Source organism: Lampris incognitus, chromosome 6, assembly GCF_029633865.1.
Source record: "Lampris incognitus isolate fLamInc1 chromosome 6, fLamInc1.hap2, whole genome shotgun sequence".
Lineage (NCBI taxonomy): Eukaryota > Metazoa > Chordata > Actinopteri > Lampriformes > Lampridae > Lampris > Lampris incognitus.
Genome location: NC_079216.1, coordinates 6,662,464 through 6,672,166, shown reverse-complemented (window position 1 = coordinate 6,672,166; position 9,703 = coordinate 6,662,464). Strand labels below are relative to the sequence as shown.

Below are 9,703 nucleotides of genomic sequence, written 5' to 3'. Positions count from 1 at the left end.
ACCAGCCACTGGGCATTAGTGTTGTATGATGCCTCCTTTTCCCATATATCCTTCCAGTATTGCTCAGTCTCTGCTCTGGGTGGGTCTGATGTTTTTCCCTTGTTACTCTGCAGCTGGGAGTACACTTTGGGTGGTTCTTTGAGGAACAGTCTATTTACTCTTTTGGCTTCTACTCCTCTAGTGTATCTCTTCAGCCTGGTGGCCAGATCTGTGAGCCTTTGTTTGGCAGTTTCTAGGGCCTCACTTATGGACAACTTGCTGTATTTCTTCAACCAGGGTCTGTCTTTCATCACACTTTTCTGCACCTCTGTTAACTGGCTAACATCTCTTCATGCTGCTTTGATCTTGGCTTCCAGCCTTCTCTTCCATGGTGGGTACTGTTGGTGACCTGTGTTCTTAATCCTGTACCCAGCCATCTCCAAGAGTACAGTTGAAGTTGCATATACAAGCTCACTGGTCTCTGTTATGGTGGCATTTGAGATATTGCCTAAGGTTGTGTTCACATCCGCAGGCAGGCTTTGTGATGGTACTTTGTCACTGAGTCGTGGAAGCCGTGCCCGGGAGTTGACTGTCTTTAATCTGGCCATGATTCTCATTTGAACATCGGCAGCTGCAGATGTCATGGCTGGTAGGATTGTTTCAGCTCATTGAGGTCTGTCCTCATGTAGCTCCTGCGTACTGAGCGGCCATTCGGGGTGCTGAACTGTATAGTCATCGTGTTGGAGCCTCTCCATCTCAAGTCGTGACAGTAGCTTCCTTCTATTGATGTTTGAGCATTGAACCACTAGCTGCTTCTGAGTCAGTGTGGAAGTAGGTCTCCTACTGGTCCACAGTTCCCACATTCACTTCGTATAGCCCCTTTCCAGGGGTCTAGTAGCATTCCGTCAATTCCAGGTTCTCAGCCCTTGTCCATGCATGTCTTGTTCCAGTTGCCCATTTCTCATCAGGTTGCCCTGGTTCCCCAACAGCTGACACGGACCTTGTTAACCCCAGCCAAATCCGAGCAGGAATGACTCTGTTCATGTTACTCTAACTCAAATCTGAGGTAGCTAGCTTGTATAGCATTAGTAGTGTAAGTTACGGACTCTTACTGGATGCTTGTCCCAATTGGGGTTTGAACCCCCAATGTCTGGCATGGAAAGCCAACATTCCTGGCACTTTCGTGCACAAATTGGGTGGCACAAAAGACACACAAAAGACTGCTTAGCGTGATGTTTATGGAGTGTTATCCTAACAAGATAGATAGATAGATAGATAGATAGATAGATAGATAGATAGATAGATAGATATAGTTAGTGTTTGAAATCAGGATTTTTTTTCCAAATGACATATTGACATCAGTAGAAGAAATAAAGTGAATGTTTTTCTGTAGCAGAGTACAGTCAGTCTTTACAGAACATGGAGTGACGCACAGGTAGTGTTCACACGTTTTCCCAGTATCCTCTCTGACCTCCATCATATATGCTCTAAAGCTTGGCCCCTGAGGAAAGCCTGACAAGAAGATTCAGTCTTCACCCTGTTGCCATTGGGACTACAAAATGCTTGCTGCAGGCCAGTGATTCATAGCCAGGCTACTTTGGCCAAGGAGCCTAAATCAATTTTAAAAACCACCACTGCCACAAATCCAGAAATCCTAGACCGGAGGGTTATCCAGCACAAGTTAAGAAGCCAGTTTCTGCTGGGAGGAAAGAGTCCCTGTGGGAGCAAGAAGAGGAAAAAAGAAAAAGAAAGAAAGATGAAGAGGGAAAAAAATACACAAGCTTCTTCAAAAAGCTTCCTTGCACTTGGACCGTATAAAGTAGGGCTAAGTTAAATCTCTCGCTCTCTCCGCTCTCTCTCTCTCTCTCTCCCTGTCTCACTGTCTCGCTCTCTCTTTTGTAGGAGATTGAAAATCACATCTGTATCAAATACCCATTGGGTTTAATGGCGGACCATGTAAGCTGATCGTTTACTTTTATGCACCCTCCTAAAAAAGGTATTCAGAAAAGAAAAAAAAATCTAGAGGTGAGCTGAGGGGTGGGGGGGAGGGGGGCACGGCGAAAAAGAATTCTGTGTTTCCTCTGAATCCCTCGCAGCGGAAGGCAGGAAATGTATTTAGACCGACAGAAAGAAGAAGAAAAAAAGAAGAAGCTCGCGGCTAAAACGTAGCGCTTCAATCCCCCTCCGGAAGAAAGGTGCGAGTAATGTGTTTAATTCCAGTGATTGACATTTCCATGCCCACCCGCCGACCGTCCTCCTCCTCATCCCTCGTCACCCTCTGTATTATGAATGAGCTCAGCTGCGGGGAGGACAAAGCAAGGTAAAAAGGGGGCTTATCATGAATTCAGCCATGCACATCGCCAGGAGCAGCAAGGTGGTGGTGGTGGAGGTGGAGGCGGGGGTCAGTATAACGGACACGTCCTTCATTTCGGGAGCGTGCACCTGCATGCCGCCGAACCTCTTATCCTTTGAAAGCCGAGGTTAGCCAGAACGGGAGCGATGGACCCGCCTGATAGACACGGAGGAAGACGTGTTGCCCTGCGGTCGTCGGCGGTGGTTTTCTGCAGAAGCAGGGTGCGGGCGGCGCGCGGGAGACGGCTCATACAGCTTTCCGTACTTTGCATTCGCTCGTAATGACCTCATTTTCCAAGCCACTCAATATTTCATAAGAGTAGTAAAGGAAGTGTGTACTATCCTGCCTGCGGAAGTGGGTGAGCGCTCATTTACATAAACGCCAGTCCCGGTGATTAATGCCCCACAGCTCCTCTCCGAGACTCCTCTTCTTCTTCTTCTCTCGGCTCGTCCCCTCTTTTTCAGGGGTCGCCACAGCGGATTAAACAGTTTCCGTCAGTACCCTGTGAGGGCACAGCCCTAAACCTAACCCTCGACAGATCCGGTGTGGTCTCGTCAATCCGCATCCCGATCCAGCTCCTCTCCGAGACTATTAAGCGATAAATACACACGTGCACATGAACAGGACACGTGATGAAGACGCTGGATGGTTGTTTCTGCTTGAAGATCCAGACTGTGAAGGGGGTCTTGGATGCACACGATGCACATGCAGGGCACGAGCAACAGAAAGAGACGACTGAAGTTCTGCACGGCGGTTTTCGAAACCCCCCCTGCAGAAGTCGGCAACACCGACGAGGGTTTTTCACGTACACACGCGGAGCGTTGCCAATACAAACTCTCCAAATGGAAAGTGCGACTGGATGGATGCTAAACGGGCCCGCGGTGATGTTCTAAAGCTATTACAACACGCACAGACACACACACACACACATTCTGGAGGTGTGCGTCGTGGGAGTGTGTATCATCACATGTAGAGTGCGTACTCTGGAAGGGGCCGTCGGTCTCGTATCGCTCCTGCACACACGCTTCCCGCTGGCCGAGCATCACACGGCACATTCCCCCGTGCGGCGGGCCTCGGGGCTTCCTGTTGGCCTGTTCCTCCTAGTGACGGACTCTGGCCTTTATCAAGGACCCCCACCCCACCCCCACCCCCCACCCCCCCGTACGCAGGCTCCTCACCACGCGCCGCCGCGGGACAGGCAGCCGCTCCCGGCGTCGGTCCGCGAGCCTCCCACACGTTCCAGCTGGTGCAGGGAGGAAAGCAGGGTGTGTCGCCTTGACAACGCCATATGTTCATGGTGTCACTCCAGATAGGTCGTCTATCCCTGCGATGATGCCGTGTTTGTGTGTAATGACATGTGTGTTACAACTACCTAGTCCTTTACTGGCCCGTACGGGTCACCTTTTAGCAGCATGTTAGCTCTGTGTGTGTGTGTGTGTGTGTGTGTGTGTGTTGCAGCTATCAAATATAGGCCTATACCAGCCTGCATGGGTGACATGCAAGTGTGTGTGTGTGTGTGTGTGTGTGTGTGTGTGTGTGTGTGTGTGTTGCAGCTATCAAATATAGGCCTATACCAGCCTGCATGGGTGACATGCAAGTGTGTGTGTGTGTGTGTGTGTGTGTGTGTGTGTGTGTGTGTGTGTGTTGCAGCTATCAAATATAGGCCTATACCAGCCTGCATGGGTGACATGCAAGTGTGTGTGTGTGTGTGTGTGTGTGTGTGTGTGTGTGTGTGTGTGTGTGAGTCACGGGGCTGTCTGACACCTCACTGACGTGGATGAGAAGCCGTCATGCCGGGTGGTGTGCGAGGCTGCTCCCGTCCTGTCTCGACTGACCTCCGAGCTTCATGTGCCCGCTGACTTTAGTCCCATGAGCAGAGGAGACGTCTCGGCTTTTAGGCTGTCATGTCCCATCAGCAGACGCTGGACCGGACAGGATGGGTGAAGTATTGCAGACGCACTTCTTTAGGTACGTGCCGACAACTTGCGGGATCGGGCTGACTCGCAGCGGCGGCGGGGCGGTGGTTTTTCAGGAGTCGGATGACCTCGCGTGTTTTTACAGTCCACACAGACTGCAGAGGACAGCAGAGAGACGCCGATAACACAACCGATGTCACGTCCGCACAACACTGATCATTAAAAACAGAGCTGTGTGACGTGGTGGGCAGAGTAGTTCAAACGCTGGAGCAGGGGACGACGGCGTGCCACATCCTCTCCTTTTCTTTTCCCCCCCGTGTTGCCTCACTTGCCCTCCGCCAGCAGTCCTCGGACTATCAGTGAGGAAGGATGAAGCTGTGAAGATGAAGATGGGGGACGTCGGTGGAAAGATAACGGAGGTGTTATGCAGCAGCTGCTGTGACCTTCAGCTAGCACATTTACTGAGACCACGAACCACAGCCAGTCTGCTGACACCGTGAGAGATGTGTGTGTGTGTGTGTGTGTGTGTGTGTGTTATAGGGGATGACTGGCCTCATTACTGAAGTAAAATGATGATGACGATGGTAGCTAATATTATTCTATTCTCTTTCCATGTCCATGATACCTGTATCATGGACATACCATACCATACAGGTATCATGATGTCCATGATACCTGTATGGGAGTGGCGTTTGTGTTGTGTTTTTATATCAGAATCAGAAACACTTTGTCGTTTCATTTCACGCACTTGCGCACTTAATATCAACATAAATCGCTGTCCAGGAGAGCGAACGCCAGCCAGGATGACTGTCGGAGCTGCCGGGTCTGCATGGGCTACCAGTTAGCTTAGCCTGCCCCGCTCCTGCACCGCCTTTGGTGTTACCGCTTCGGGCTCAGCTTCGGCCAGGGCCTGGTCCCTCGGCCCACAGGATGCAGCAAACCAGGCTCCCTCAGCTGATCCAGCGCCAGCTCTCCCAGCCAGACACCTTCGACACACCTCCCCGCACTCCACACGACGACACTGAAAACACAGTCAAGGCTAGGCGAGGCCACCGCCAGACCACCCTCGGTGTTCTCGGAACTGCCGGTCTGCATGGGCTAGCAGTTAGCTTAGCCTGCCCCGCTTCCGCATCCTGTGGCAGGGCCGTAGTCCCTGGGCCCACAGGACGCAGCAGACCAAGCTCTCCCAGATGATCCAGCGCCAGCTGTCCCAGCTATCAAATGAAGACAAACTTGATGCAGATGTGGACAAGGACACTGCATGGACGGTACTGCGTGAGGCCATCACAAACGTGGATTTGCGCCACCATTTCCCCACACCGAAAACGCTTATACGTGTGTGTGTGTGTGTGTGTGTGTGTGTGTGTGTGTGTGTGGTGATCGTATGTGGGCAGAGGTACATAGGTGAGTGTCAATTCAATTTTATTTGTATAGCTAACAAATACAAATTTGGCTCAGGGGGCTTTACAGCAACACAACATCCTGTCCTTAGACCCTCGCATCAGATAAGGAACAACTCCGTAAAAAAAAAAATTTTAACGGGGAGAAAAAATAGGAAGAAACCTCGGGGAGAACAACAGAGGAGGGGTCTCTCTCCCATGACGCACAACGTGCAATGGATGTTGTGTTTACAAAATTTACACAATACAACACTGACAGAGGTTCAGAATCAGCATCATGTTTATTGGCCATGTAGGTTTGCACCGACATGGAATGTGACTCCAGTTTCATGGCTTTCTGTGTACTTAACATAGAATAACAACACTACAACACAACAATCTTCAGATATATACACAAGGAGTGATTATAGAGGTGAAATAAGAGGTGATAAGGTGCAATGGTGCAGAGAATATATCAGAGATGCTGAAATAGATGTTAGCAGGTTACTTACACACATGCCTGAGGTAGATGGGCATGACAGAGTGTACCAGTATACGTACAATGTACAGTACAGTATATACAACATGGTTGGATTTATTTGACAATGTTAAGCGGTCAATTGAATGACAGCCCACTTAAAGAAACTTCTTTATCTGGATGTTTTGGAGTACATTGCGCTCTAGCGCCTACCACAGGGGAGGAGTTGGAACAGGTTGTTACCAGGGTGTGATGGGTCTGCAGTGATGTTGCTGTCCGTTTCCTGACTCTGGAGATATACAAGTCCTGAATGGAGGGAAGGTAGAAACCAATGATTTTCTCTGCAGACTTAACAGTCCGTTGTCGTCTGTCCCTGCCCTGTTTGGTGGCTGATCCAAACCAGACAGTGATGGATGTGCAGAGAACAGACTGGATTATTGTGGTGTAGAATTGAATCAGTAGTTCCTGAGGCAGGTTGAACTTCCTGAGCTGGCAGAGAAAGTACATCCTCTGCTGGGCCTTTTTGATGATTGTGTTTATGTTGGATGCCCTCCTTAGGTCCTGACAGATTGTGGAACCCAGAAGTCTGTAGGTTTTCACCGTAGACACCGTTCTGTTGAGTAAGGGGGGGCAGTGTTGGGGGGCTCCTCCTGAATTCCACTGTCATCTCCACCGTTTTGAGCGTGTTCAGCTCCAGGTTGTTATGGCTACACCAGAGGGTCAGCTGATCAACCTCCCATCTTTAAGCAGACTCGTCACCATCCCCAGTAAGGCCAATGGTGGTTGTGTCGTCCGCAAACTTGAGGAGTTTAACAGACGGGTCACCTGATGTGGAGTCATTTGCGTAGACGGAGAAGAGTAGAGGGGAGAGCACACATCCCTGGAGGGTGCCAGTTCTGATTGTCTGGGTGCTGGATGTGATTTTCCCCAGCCTCACCAGCTGCCTCCTTCCTGTCTGTCAGGAAGTTTTTAATCCACTGGCAGATGGGGGCTGCTACAGTGAGCTGGGTGAGTTTGGAGTGGGGGATAACAGAATTATAATGGAATTATAAGATGTATGAAGAATATGAGGAGGAGGATGCCAAGCAGTGTCCAGATGCCACTGGAACAGTCCAGGACCTGAGCTACGTGACCATCATCACCATGGAGACCTGGGAGGAGGACAGACCACATGTACAAAGGGGAGACTCACATCACACCATTAACATACTCAGGAGAAGAGAAAGGAGAAGACATCACTCAGAGAGCAGAGAACAGTTTGCAATAGTCAGTAACGTATACGCTATAATGTCGTCGGCAAAACAGTGCTCGGTAAATTCATTGAGACAGAAACCGACCTGCCAAGGCATCCGGGTAGTGTAGTGGTGTACTCCGTTACCCACCAACACGGGGATCGCCAGTTCAAATCCCCGTGTTACCACCGGCTTGGTTGGGCGTACTTACAGACACAATTGGCTGTGTCTGCGGGTGGGAAGCCAGATATGGGTATGTGTCCTGGTCGCTGCACTAGTGCCTCCTCTGGTCGGTCAGGGCGCCTGATCCGGGGGCGAGGGGGAATAACGTGGTCTGCCCACACGCTATATCCCCCTGGTGAAACTCCTCACTTGTCAGGTGAAAAGAACCGGCTAGCGACTCCACGTGTATGGAGGAGGCACGTGGTAGTCTGCAGCCCTCCCCGGATCGGCAGAGGGGGTGGAGCAGCGACCGGGATGGCTCAGAAGAGTGGGGTAATTGGCCAAGTACAATTGGGGAGAAAAAGGGGGACCCCCCCCCAAAAAAACGACCCGCCATGCAGTCCAGGTTGTAAAGCACTCAACTTAAAGGTAACTAATTGTAGGTTAAGGTAAAAAGATGAGTTTTAAGTGTGGATTTAAAGGACTCAACAGACTCTGACTGTCTGACGGCAGCAGGCAGGTTATTCCACAAGAACGGGGCCCGATAGGAAAAGGCCCTGCCACCAGCTGACCTCTTTTTAACTTGGGGTACACACAGGAGCCCTGTACCTTGAGAGCGGAGAGCTGGAGATGGACTGTACGGTTTAAGGAGATCAGACAGGTGAGATGGGGCTAGCCCATTTAGGATTTGATAAGTCAGCAGAAGCAGCTTGAAGTCTGATCTAACATGGACAGGAAGCCAATGAAGGGAGGCAAGACTTGGTGTAATGTGGTCAAATGTTCTAGATTTAGTCAGGACTCTAGCTGCAGCATTCTGAACCATGTGAAGACTTTCAGTACCAGCATGTGGCAGACCTGGAAACACAACATGGCAGTGATCAAGTCTGGATGAGACAAATCATGTATTAGAGTCTCTGCCTCAGCCACGGACAGGAAAGACCGAATCTTAGCTGTGTTACGTAAGTGGAAAAGGCCGTCTTGGTGATTTCTTTAACGTGCTTATCACAGTAAAGGCGGGGATCAAACCTAACACCAAGATGCCGCCACACTGTGTGAAACCAGAGTTGTGGATTGTTATGGTTACTGGATCAACTCGGGGTCTGTGTCCAGCAGGGCCAACGTCCAGCGGTGTGGACCGGCACACGAAGAACACGTGTTCTCCATGTAGTCCTACCTCCGTGCCCATACAGCGGTTCACCGGTGCTTCTGTAGTGCTCATCCACAGGAGGCGGCTCGGATGTATGTTCAGATTAGTGTTAAAGTTCATATCTATCTGAAGTGCAACTTCATAAATACCCCTTCACATGAACCGCCCCTGGCCAGCCGCCTGACGGAGATGACTCTGTCACAGCAAATGCCTTTATGTGGAGACAGTGTGTGTGTGAGAGGGAGAGAGACAGAGAGAGAGAGAGAGAGACGGAGAGAGAGACGGAGAGAGAGAGATGTGGGGGGGGGGTGAAACAACAGAATTGTAGTTACTGTACTCATGAGGGAAGTGGTGCAGAGCCAACAGAAAGAATTCCCCTCAATAAGACAACCAATGTACAAGCAAGCTGACCTTGTGGCTTCTGCTGAACAGGAATGTACTCAAACATGAGAGAGAGAGAGACAAGAGAGACAGACAGAGAGACGAGAGAGACACAGAGAGAGACGAGAGAGACAAGAGAGAGACAGACAGAGAGAGAGACGAGATACAGACAGAGAGAGAGAGAGACAGACAAGAGAGACAGACAGACAGACAGAGAGAGAGACGAGAGGGACAAGAGAGACAGACAGACAGACAAGAGAGTTAGACAGAGAGAGAGAGAGACAGAGAGAGGAAGCAAGAGATCAGCAAAACAACACAAGACAGTTGCGCAGCATTTAGTTATCCCAGGACATCTAGCTAACAGTGTGTTATTGTTGTGTAGCTGTGTGTTGTTCTGATCGCACATTGTGTTTGAATTATTCATATCGTCACATTTTACCCCATTCAGTGATACAATGTACTTTATTAATACTGTACACAACTACTGTCATGCTGAACTGAACTGACAGGAAGAGAGAGGGGGGTGTGAGGGGGGAGAGTGAGGGGGGAGAGTGAGGGGGGGTGAGAGAGGGGGGTGAGAGAGGAAATGCTTCACGAATCTGCGTGTCATCCTTGTGCCAGGGGCCATGCTAATCTTCTGTATCGTTCCAACTTTACTATGCGTTGCCGAAGCAAT

The 9,703-nt window shown here is 50.1% G+C and overlaps 1 non-coding gene across 1 annotated transcript; it reads right to left on the bottom strand.

Annotated features, from left to right (window-relative positions):
* Positions 1–9,602: 9,602 nt before the first annotated feature.
* Positions 9,603–9,703, bottom strand: LOC130114875 (U6 spliceosomal RNA). The gene has a single exon (XR_008810468.1). It is a non-coding gene; the product is annotated as a U6 spliceosomal RNA (small nuclear RNA).